The following is an 11,722-nucleotide window of genomic DNA, read 5'->3' on the forward strand; positions in this document are numbered from 1 at the left end:
CCCTAACATTACATCATATCTTAAAACAGCAGAAGAGCCTGAAACAAACGACAGAACTAACAGGTGAACCAGTGGAGTGAGCGAGGGTTCTGGGCCAGGTCGGGTTTCCATGTCTGCTTGGTGTTTCGGGTCTGTTTCAGGTTTGCCGTATTTTAATATTCTGAGTTCGTTTAGGATAGTGGATCAGTTTAGGGTTTAGATCAGCCTGTGATTCTGAGTTGGTTGCAGTTTTGCTTTGGTTCCGGGTTCCAGGTCGGTTTCGGATTCTGGAACAGTTTAACGTTCTTCCGCTCTGAGAGGGGAATCCAGAGGACCGGAGCTCTTGGATTGACTCGAGTTCCATTGGAGCTTTAACAATTTAGGCCACAAAGTGTCAGTTTGAGGGTCTGGGTCAGTTTTGGTTTCTGTATAGGTTTAGGGTTTTATGTCGATTTCGGGTTCTGGGTCACTGTGTTTTGGATTGTTTTGGGTATCCAGTCATTTCAATTTACATTTTCATTTGGGGCTTAATGTGAGTTTGGAATTCTGGGTTACTCTTAATTATGGTCAGTGTAAGGTTCTGGGTCAATTTGAGGTTCTGACTCAGTGCTCGGTTGATGGCCAGTTAAGGTTATCTGGTCCCTTTTTGGATTCTGGATCAGTTTAGAGTTTCAGGTCAGTTTAAGTTTCTAAGTCACTGTGGGATTGTCAGCTAATTTAAGGTTCAGCTCAGCTTAGTGTTCTTGGTCTCTGAAATGCTTTGGATCAGAGGTTTTTAAGAACAGCGATGGGCTCTTATTCATAGAGAGTTCTGCATATCTTCAGGGTTCCAGGGCACTTTTAACTTTAAGATCAGGTTGAGGTTGTTCAGAGGTTTGGGCGTTCATGTTCAGTTCAGTTTAGTTTGGGTTCAGGTAGAGTTTTTGTCTGTGGGTCATTTTACAGTTCCTGGTTTATTTGAGGTTTGTATGTGAGTTTAGGGTCTTCCAGTGTTGGGCACCATGTTGTTTAGGTTTGAGGATCTGATTGAGAGTTGTTGCTTGTTTTGTTCAGAGTCATTGTTGGGTTCTGGTTAAGTTTAGGTTTGTGACTTGTTCTGGTTCTGCTTCAGTTTGGGGAAATGGTTGGGTGTCTGATTAAGGGTTAGTTTGGGGATTTAGTTCAATTTGTGTTTCAGTGTCAGCTTAGGATTGTATCATTATATGTTTGCCTTGCAGTACAAGTGTCTCCATGAGTTTCGAGTTCTGGGTCATTTTGTAGTTATGGTCAGTTTTGGGTTCAGGTTCAGTTTGGAAATCTTCAATATCATTTCCACCTCAATATTTATCCAGTGAATCGTCACAGCTTTAACTGAGGATTTATTTCACATATCACCGCACAATGGGGAAATCCTTCCAATCGAACACTAAGGATTGTTAATGTTGTATCCACGACACATAGTTCTGTGCCCCAATAGTTTGTTGTGACACACAATCTATTTCTCTTGTTGTATTGTAGACTATTACTGTGTGAGTTTCTGTTCTTGTGGAGGTGTCTGTGGGTTCCTGTGGGCTGGATGTTGGTAATTTCAGCCTCTAATGCCTGTGTTTGGACACAGTCCACACTGACAGGAGGCAGATCTGTTCTACCTGCTGCTTGTAAGGATCCCACATTAAACAGTCTGGGCAGCATCAATCCATTACTTACTGGGAATGGGCCCACAGCAAATATTGTTTTTATCTAATGATCTCACTCAGACAGGCTGGAGTATGGCCGGTGTCAAAAGTGAATGAGTGTCAGACTGATGAAAATATTGGTGCTATTGGAATGTATGGTAACAACAGTAATGAAACTTCACTCACTTAATCTTCTAATATACACAGCAAATCTTTGTTTAGTTGATAAACAATGAACCCAGGCCCTGCGGTGACAATTGCAACTTACTGTCCATAGAATTTAATGGAAACTGAGCAACTTGTGTTGATGTATCACCGGCCTGAAAATATAACCTCTGAACACCAACCATGGAGTGGAGTGAACCAATAGGTGGCAGCTGCAGTTAAAGGCAGAGAAATGGAATATGTAGAGAGAGACAGGTAGGGAGAGGGAGGAATGTGGAGAGACAGAAACGGAAAGTCAGAAAGAGGGAGGGTGGAAAAAGAAAGGGAGTGACTTAAGCAGAACGGGATGGACGGGCCAAAATGAGGGGATTGCATCGAAAAAAATGTCCGTGAAATTAGAGAGAGCAGGGCCAGGCACAGAGAGAAAGTGTATCGGGATGGAGCGAGGGGGAAGAGAAAGGATAGACAGCGATTGATGGGGATGATCGAGAAGGACGAAAAGAAATGGAGAGAGGGAGGGATAGGGACTCATTGAAGTGGACACAGAGAGGAGAACTGGGTTGGGATAGAGTAGGAGATGGGGAGCAAGGTCGAGAGGGATGACGTTTGAGTGAAATGGACAAGGAGAACGAGAGAGACACAAGTACACAGGGAGTTGGAGGCAAGAAAGCAGTGGAAACAGGAATAGTGAGATAGGCAATGGGAACTAGAGAGAGACAGGGAGGGATGAAGGCAAGTATAGGCCGCATCAGAGAGAGAAAGAGAAGCAAACGGGAAGGTTGGAGACAGACAGGGAGATAGACAGACAGGCACACAGACAGTTGTGCTCATGCTGCAGGTCAGCCATTCTTTAAGATTATCTCAGCTATTTTGATTCACAGATTATTCATTTTATTGAGGTACAGGGCACTTATTATGTTGAATTGCAAGTGATCTCATTTGCTAAATTAAGTTCATCGATTTTCTGTAGCAGATCATGTGCAGTGTCCAGAGTCCAGATAATCTTAAAGAATGGCTGACCTGCAGCATGAGCACAGCTGTCTGCGTGTCTGCCTGTCTGTCTATCTCTGTCTGTCTCCGACTTGGCTCAATCGATAGGGTGACAGGATCTGGGATTTAGTTGGGAGGATCTGCAATTTTGCTTCGAGGACATGGAATGTAGTTTACAGGGTCTGGGGTGTAGTTTCGTTCTGTGTACACATTTGTAAAACATTTTTGAAAACAACAGTGAGCGAGCCCCAGTTGGAGCGAGATGGAGAGTTTCATTAACCCAGTACGGGGTGTGTCAGCACCTGGAGATTTATTATAGTAAATGGAGAGCAGGTCCCCAGTGACACTAGAAGCAGAGTTTTATTAACACAGAACATGGAGATTTCTTACGCAGATCAAACCCTTACTGGTAAAGTCACACATTGTACAAAAGGGATCCAACAAATTCCTGAAATTCGTCATTTCGTAACTAAGAGGGTTATTCATATATCAGTGATAACGCCCAGTGTGTGCAACCTGCTGTCTACAGGATCTGAGCTAACGAGAGCTTTGTTTATTTTTTTAAAATCTGTGTGTCTGGCTCTGTATCCCCATGTCCCTGGCCCTGTACCCCCGTGTCCCTGTCATCATCACCCCCTCCTGAAAAAGCCCACCCTTGACCCCTATGTCCTTGAAAACTACCACCCCATCTCCAACCTCCCTTTCCTCTCCAAAGTCCTTGAACATGTTGTTACTTTCCAAATCCGTGTCCATCTTTCCTGCAACTCATTGAAACCCTCCAATCAGGTTTCCGCCTCTGCCACGGTACTGAAATGGCCCTTATCAAAGTCACAAATGACATCCTGTGTGACTGTGACTGTGGTAAACCATCCCTCCTCATCCTTCTCCACCTGTTTGCAGCCCTTGACAGGGTTGATCACACCATCCTCCTCCATCGCCTCTCCTCCACCATCCAGCTGGGTGGGACTGCCCTCTCCTGGTTCCATTCCTATCTAACCACTTGTACCCAGAGAATCACCTGCAATGGCTTCTCTTCTCGCTCCCGCACTGTTACCTCTGGAGTCCCCCAAGGACCTATCCTTGGCCAATCCCCTTTCCTCAACTACATGCTGCTGCCCCTCAGCAACAACATCCGAAAACACATCAGGTTCCACATGTACGTTGACGACACCCAGCTCTACCTCACCACCAACTCCTTCGACCCCTCCACAATCTCTGATTTGTCATACTGCTTGTCCGACATTTAGTACTGGGTGAGCAGAAATATCCTCCAACTAAATATGGGGAAGACTGAAGCCATTGTCTTTGGTCCCCACCACAAACACCATTCCCTAGCCACCGACTCCATCCTTCTTCCTGGCCACTGTCTGAGGCTGAACCAGAGCGTACACAACCTTGGCATCCTATTTGAGCCTGAGATGAGTTTCCAACAGCATATCCGCTCCAACACCAAGACCACCTACTTCCACCTCAGTAACATCGCCCGTCTCCGCCCCTGCCTCAGCTCATCTGTTGCTGAAACTTTCATCCATGCCTTTGTTATCTCTCGACTTGAATATTCCAATAATCTCCTGGCCAGCCTCTCATCTTCCACCCTCCATTAACTTGAGCTCATCCAAAACTCTGCTGCCCGTATCCTAACTCGCACCAAGTCCCGTTCAGCCATCACCCCTGAGCTCGCTGGCCTACATTGGCTCCCGGTCCAGCAACGCCTCGATTTTGAAATTCTCATCCTTGTTTTGAAATCCCTCCATGGTCTCACCCCTTCCTGTCTTTGACCTCCTCCAGCCACACAACCCTTTGGGATCTCTGTGCTCCTTCAATTCTGGCCTTTTGCGTATCCCCAATTTTAATCGCTCCAGCATTGGCAGCTGTGTCTTCAGCTGCCTCGGCCCTTAGCTCTGGAATTCCCTCCCTAAACCTCTCTACCTCTCTTCCTTTAAGCCGCTCCTTCAAACCGACCTCTTTGGCCAACCTTTTGGTCACCTCTCCTAATATGTCCTTATGTGACTCGGTGTCAAATTTTGTTTGATAATCGCTCCTGTGAAGCGCTCTGGGACATATAATTACATTAAAGGCGCTATAGGGTATTTCGAATGACATCACTCTTTAACTTCCGGTGGCCATGTTGGTTATTTTCCAACTCCTGCGAAAGGTGTTACATATTCACCAATTGCTGACATTGATTGTACATCTGTCAAAGGCAAAAAGAGATTTGATGCTGCAATGAAAGCTGTGCAGAGCCCGGATGCAACTTTCCCTACCAACAGTACCACACCCAGTTGCACAGAGACGACGGCAAACTCACAATATCCCACCACCAAATGATGCAGATGTTAGAAGATTTTTTGAGCATTTTAATCAGACTGGAACAAAGACTGCCATTCTCAGCATAATGGAACCATGCAATGCAGATTTTGTACCTAAACCTGTGCAGCCTCATTTCCTTAAGCCATTGAAGTAACTCAGGTACAGCAAAGGATATGGGCCCCGGCAACATCCCGGCTGTAGTGCTGAAGAATTGTGCTCCAGAACTAGCCGCGCCTCCAGCCAAGCTGTTCCAGTACAGCTACAACACTAGCATCTACCCGACAAAGTGGAAAATTGCCCAGGAATGTCCTATCCACAAAAAGCAGGACAAATCCAATCCGGCCAATAACCACCCCATCAGTCTACTCTCAAGCAAATTAATGGAAGGTGTTGTTGACAGTGCTATCAAGCAGCACTTACTCACCAATAACCTGCTCACCGATGCTCAGTTTGGCTTCCACCAGGACCACTTGGCTCCAGACCTCATTACAGCCTGGTCCAAACGTGGACAAAAGAGCTGAATTCCGGAGGTGAGGTGAGAGTGTCTGCCCTTGACATCAAGGGAGCATTTGACCGAGTGTGGCACCAAGGAGCCCTAGTAAAATTGAAGTCAATGGGAATCGGGGAAAACTCTCCAGTGGCTGGAGTCATACCGAGCACAAAGGAAGATGATAGTGGTTGTTGGAGGCCAATCATCTCAGCCCCAGGACATTGCTGCAGGAGTTCCTCAGGGCAGTGTCCTGGACCCAACAATCTTCAGCTGCTTCATCAATGACCTTCCCTCAATCATAGGGTCAGAAATGGGGATGTTCGGCTGATGATTGCATAGTGTTCAGTTCCATTCGCAACCCCTCAGATAATGAAGCAGTCCGTGCCCGCATGCAGCAAAACCTGAACAACATCCAGGCTTGGGCTGATAAGTGGCAAGTAACATTTGCGCCAGACAAGTGCCAGGCAATGACCATCTCCAACAAGAGAGAGTCTAACCACCTCCCCTTGACATTCAACAGCATTACCATCGCCGAATCCCCCACCATCAACATCCTGGGGTCACTATTGACCAGAAACGTAACTGGACCAGCCACATAAATACTGTGGCTGCAAGAGCAGGTCAGAGGCTGGGTATTTTGCAGCAAATGACTCACCTCCTGACTCCCCAAAGACTTTCCACAATCTACAAGGCACAAGTCAGGAGTGTGATGGAATACTCTCCACTTGCCTGGATGAGTGCAGCTCCAACAACACTCAAGAAGCTCGACACCGTCCAGGACAAAGCAGCCCATTTGATTGGCACCCCACCCACCACCCTAAACATTCACTCCCTCCACCGCCGGCGCACAGTGGCTGCAGTGTGTACCATCTACAGGATGCACTGCAGCAACTTGCCAAGGCTTCTTCGACAGCACCTCCCAGGCCTGCGACCTCTACCACCTAGAAGGACAAGGGCAGCAGGCACATGGGAACAACACCACCTGCATGTTCCCCTCCAAGTCACACACCATCCCAACTTGGAAATATATCACGGTTCCTTCATCGCCCTGGGTCAAAATCCTGGAACTCCCTTCCTAACAGCACTGTGGGAGAACCTTCACCACACGGACTGCAGCGGTTCAAGAAGGCGGCTCACCACCACCTTCTCTAGGGCAATTAGGGATGGGTAATAAATGCTGACCTTGCCAATGATGCCCACATCCCATGAACGAATAAAAAAAGACTGGAAGTATATCAGAACTGGATGTGATGAACTTCGCAATGAGTGTCAGATCATTCAGATCTGTCACACAAGAAGCAAACACTGCAGAGCAGAATACCAGGACTCAGGCAGACTCTAGACTTCGGTTGATGTATCGAAGTGGTCGCATACCGGCCTCCAGAATGAAGACAGCATGCCTCAACCGTGTTGATAAACCATCACGCAGTTTGATTAAAGCCATATGCTACCCAGAGACTGTCAAGCTCTCCACCAAAGCTATTGCTGGGGATGTGACCACGAGAAAGCTGCTCGAGAAGATTACACAGACTTTATGTTCCTGTCTGACGAACATTTCAACGTGGAGGATTCGTGATCAGCACTCAACCCTGAGTATCCCCACCTTGCTGCATCCCCAGATGGTGTTGTATCATGTGATTGTTATGGGTCTGGTGTACTGGAAATCAAATGGCCATTTGTGTGAAGGACAAGTCTGCTGAAGAGCATGCATGGCTTCAGAAAAATGATGTTGGATCTGAGAGTTTGGACCGTTAGCAGCAGTACCACTACCATGTTCAGACCCAGTCGTTTGTCAAAGAGAGTTCTGTGACTTTGTTATATGGACAGACAAAAGTGTTCATATTGAGCGCATTTTGCCAGATCACGATTTTATTAATAGTATTTTACAAAAAGCTACAGATTTTTTTTATTGGGTCCTGATGTTAGAAGTCAGGGGAAAATATTATTCACGTGTATAATCAGCAAATAATTCAAGGGTTAGAAACATTTGTGTTGTTTCAAAATGTCAAAATCTATGGCATCTGTACTTCATTCAGTTCTGCAAATGTTTCTAAATTGATTCAATGTTCAGTTGTGGCGCTAAGAGTTTTTATCGTAAACCAGTCTTAAAAGGCTGAATAAATTACATTGAAACTTGATCACTCAGTAAATGATTAGCAATTAAACATTATCAATTAAACAGAACAACTGATGATGACAAATTTGTCAAGTAAGCACACAGAGATCCAATTTTGCCAATCAAAGTAACACCATCAGTATCCTTGTTATTCATGAAGTCCAGGGGAACAGGTCCCTTCATAATCGCATATTTTTGCCCTACATTGCCTGTCACTCTTTCAACATCAATCCACCATCACGGAAGCCAGTCTTCGGCCAATTCGATTCACTCCACGTGATATCAAGAAACGGCTGAGTGCACTGGATACAGCAAAGGCTATGGGCCCCGACAACATCCCAGCTGTGGACATCGGGACCATGCAGGGGGAGATAAGCACTCTAGACACCCCTGATCTTTTTGATAAGATAACCTGAAAACCTAAGAATGGCTACAGTGGACATAAAAGATACAAATGTATGTTGCCATCATCTGAAACGGAGATCAGGATGAAGAACATGATTACAAAGGCCTATGGCCTGGTGAGCTATTGCAACCACTCTTTAAACAAACCAGTTGCTTTTACAGGACTGAATCCTACAGGACATATGATGTGTGCCATGGAAAATGTTCGGAAATACCATGAGGAAGAAGAGACTGGCCAGCAGAAAGTTAATATCCAAGAACACTAAGCTCATTCCTATGAGATGCTGCTAGTATGCGGAGATACATGAAGAAGATACATTGAAGAATGAGTCTCAGACAGGCTCAGTTACTTGACAACAGCACAACAGGAAAATGGTTAATGTGGTCCAGGCGAGTGAGAAATCCCTTTAAACAAGGCGCTGACACATGGTCCATAGAGAAACCAACTAATTAATGAAACAGTCAGGAAACACTGGTATCAATCAAAAGGACTGAAATTAAAGTAAAGAGGGACACAGTAATTTGGATTTTCAAAATTCAGGGTTAGGTTCCCATCAGTTAACAATAAAATTGGGAGAAACAATATTTAGAAGATATCCGCACGATGGATACAAAATTACAAGATTATGAGGGGCCCAGATAAAGTAGACAGGAAGTACCTGTTTCCCCAAGCAGAGGGTTCAAGAACTAGAGGACGTAGATTTAAGCTGATTGGCTGGAACAAAATTAAAGGGATGTGTTACTAGACATGCTGTCACTGTGTGTCCACATAGTGTTGGACACAGCCTAGAAGCACAGTGTGGGTTTAATAATACCGGTACCAATCGGGATATTAACTGTACCATGGAGGCCCTAGAGGCGGATCTAAAACCCACTTAAGTGGTATATGCCGGAGAGGGCGAATACTGTGTTACAACTAATTTGAAAACGTTTAAATATGCCAATCTAACTTGTGATATTTTAAGTCCAGAATTCTACTCCATTTCTGAAGTCCTGGTTCGGATTGGACCCGAGGAACTGGTAGAGATACACCGGCATAACCTCACCACCTTACAAGTTTCTGAGAATGTCAGAAAGGACTTCAAAGCATATCAGGACACATTTGGGTATCTGACACCCCTGTTGCCTAAATACTTGAAAGCATTGCGAATGGAGATACGCCTCTCCTAGAAGGTTTATTATAACCTACAACAGGACAATAACAACATTAAGCATGACATTGACCAAATTAAAGTCACCACCTGGTGAAATGACCTCTGGAATTTGGGACTGAATATACAGATCCATCCTTGGATTAGATTAATTTCATATGTATTAGTCATAGTGCAGTTTGTTGTAATGTGCTTCTTGATTTTCATTGCATGTAATAAATGTAAGCAGAGGATGAAGGGTTTGGCAAAGATAGTAAAACAGAGCCTGGGTGAGAATGTCCCCATTGTCTCTGTGGTTTCAACTAAGAACACATCTTAATGGTACCGGGAGTAGCACCCGCTGGGGTAAGGTGCATGTAAAAGGGAAGACAATTATAGTTTGATAGGATTATCAGATGCTCTGCCTCTCTTCCACCCGGACTGGTGGCCAACACGAAGGGAACCTGGTTAAGAAGAGGTACAGCATCTAACGGGATATTGTAGGGAGAATTTGGATTAAGGGATGTAATGGGGAGGGCACCAATTCACAGGTGTAAAATGGTCTGAAAGGTACCATTCAGTCTAGTTAGGCTGGAAACAAAATATAAATCACCATAGGATATTTGACTATGTTAGCCTTTTCAAACTAACATGAATAGGTTTAGCTGACCAAGGACATTCGCAGCTTACTTGAGAGATGTTTAGAAGGAGTCTGTTCCTGAGAACAGATAAGATACAAAGGCGTATTGATGAAACATGTCTGTGTTCTATTGGGACTTCTCTAGTTCAAGGGCTAGTCATATTCATTGTTATAATTCTTATAGTTTATTGCTTACTTAAATGTTGCTGCGCTGCAGAACCAGTGAGCACCGTAATAATTGGTTATCATAAAATGATAAAAGGGGGGAATGAGAATCCCTACGTGGTCAGTTTTCAGTAAAATATTAAAATGTCTACGTGGCAAAGAAGCAGAATGCAAAATGGTTAGAAAGGGTTAATTAGTTAGTAACTGAGATTGGTACAAGTGGCCTGGCCCTCCTGCTGGGCCATATGTTTGCTTAGTCAGCAGGCCTGCATTGTCTTATCAATGATAGGTCTTTGATGTGAGTCAAGGACTGGTCTGAATGTCTCCATGTTTATGGCAGATCAATATAGGTAACGAGCTTAGCCAAAGTTGAAAGACATTCCAGGTTGGGAGATAAGGAACAGGGAAGAACATTCCAAGTTGGAAGATGAGGAAGTTATCCCCTTTGATGTCTAACAGCAGCATGATCAGCACATGGACGATTTATGATTGGTCGGAAATAATGTAACCTCGCATGGCAACCTATGCCCGGCTTATGATTGGTGTTGACCCTCGTTAAGTATGTTCCAACCCTATTGATTTGTATAAAAACGTGTGGATTTCTGTATGTTGTTGTTCTTGCTCTGCCAGCATAGAGGGACTCCATCAGGAGTCCAAATCAATGCTGCAGACTAAGAACCCTGCTATTAAAGATGTGTTGAACTTTAAAATGTATTCGACTTCAGTTATTACTGAACCAGACTGAGGGGAAAGAATCCGGATCGTCACCAGTACAGCTACAACACTGGCATCCACCCGACAATGTGGAAAATTGCCCAGGTATGTCCTGTCCACAAAAAGCAGGACAAATCCAATCCGGCCAATTACCGCCCCATCAGTCCACTCTCAATCATCAGCAAAGTGATGGAAGGTGTCGTCGACAGTGCTATCAAGCGGCACTTACTCACCAATAACCTGCTCACCGATGCTCAGTTTGGGTTCCGCCAGGACCACTCGGCTCCAGACCTCATTACAGCCTTGGTCCAAACATGGACAAAAGAGCTGAATTCCAGAGGTGAGGTGAGAGTGACTGCCCTTGATATCAAGGCAGTATTTGACCGAGTGTGGCACCAAGGAGCCCTAGTAAAATTGAAGTGAATGGGAATCAGGGGGAAAACTCTCCAGTGGCTGGAGTCATACCTGGCACAAAGGAAGATGGTAGTGGTTGTTGGAGGCCAGTCATCTCAGCCCCAGGGCATTGCTGCAGGAGTTCCTCAGGGCAGTGTCCTTGGCCCAACCATCTTCAGCTGCTTCATCAATGACCTTCCCTCCATCATAAGGTCAGAAATGGGGATGTTCGCTGATGACTGCACAGTGTTCAGTTCCATTCGCAACCCCTCAGATAATGAAGCAGTCCGAGCCTGCATGCAGCAAGACCTGGACAACATCCAGGCTTGGGCTCATAAGTGGCAAGTAACATTCGCGCCAGATAAGTGCCAGGCAATGACCATCTCCAACAAGAGAGTCTAACCACCTCCCCTTGACATTCAACGGCATTACCATCGCTGAATCCCCCACCATCAACATCCTGGGGGTCACCATTGACCAGAAACTTAACTGGACCAGCCATATAAATACTGTGGCTCCGAGAGCAGGTCAGAGGCTGGGTATTCTGCGGCGAGTGACTCACCTCCTGAC

The 11,722-nt window shown here is 45.3% G+C and overlaps 1 long non-coding RNA gene across 2 annotated transcripts in view; it reads left to right on the plus strand.

The window, feature by feature from the left end:
• LOC137302372 (uncharacterized) overlaps positions 1 to 10,755 on the plus strand; it is a 126,961-nt gene extending 116,206 nt beyond the window's left edge. For both annotated transcript variants that reach the window (XR_010958448.1, XR_010958447.1), the window contains one exon: positions 4,993 to 10,755. This is a non-coding gene — a long non-coding RNA (uncharacterized lncRNA). The remainder of the gene's footprint in view (positions 1 to 4,992) is intronic.
• The last annotated feature ends 967 nt before the right edge of the window (positions 10,756 to 11,722 follow it).

The sequence above is a fragment of the Heptranchias perlo genome, chromosome 35, assembly GCF_035084215.1.
Source record: "Heptranchias perlo isolate sHepPer1 chromosome 35, sHepPer1.hap1, whole genome shotgun sequence".
In the NCBI taxonomy this organism is placed as follows: Eukaryota; Metazoa; Chordata; class Chondrichthyes; order Hexanchiformes; family Hexanchidae; genus Heptranchias; species Heptranchias perlo.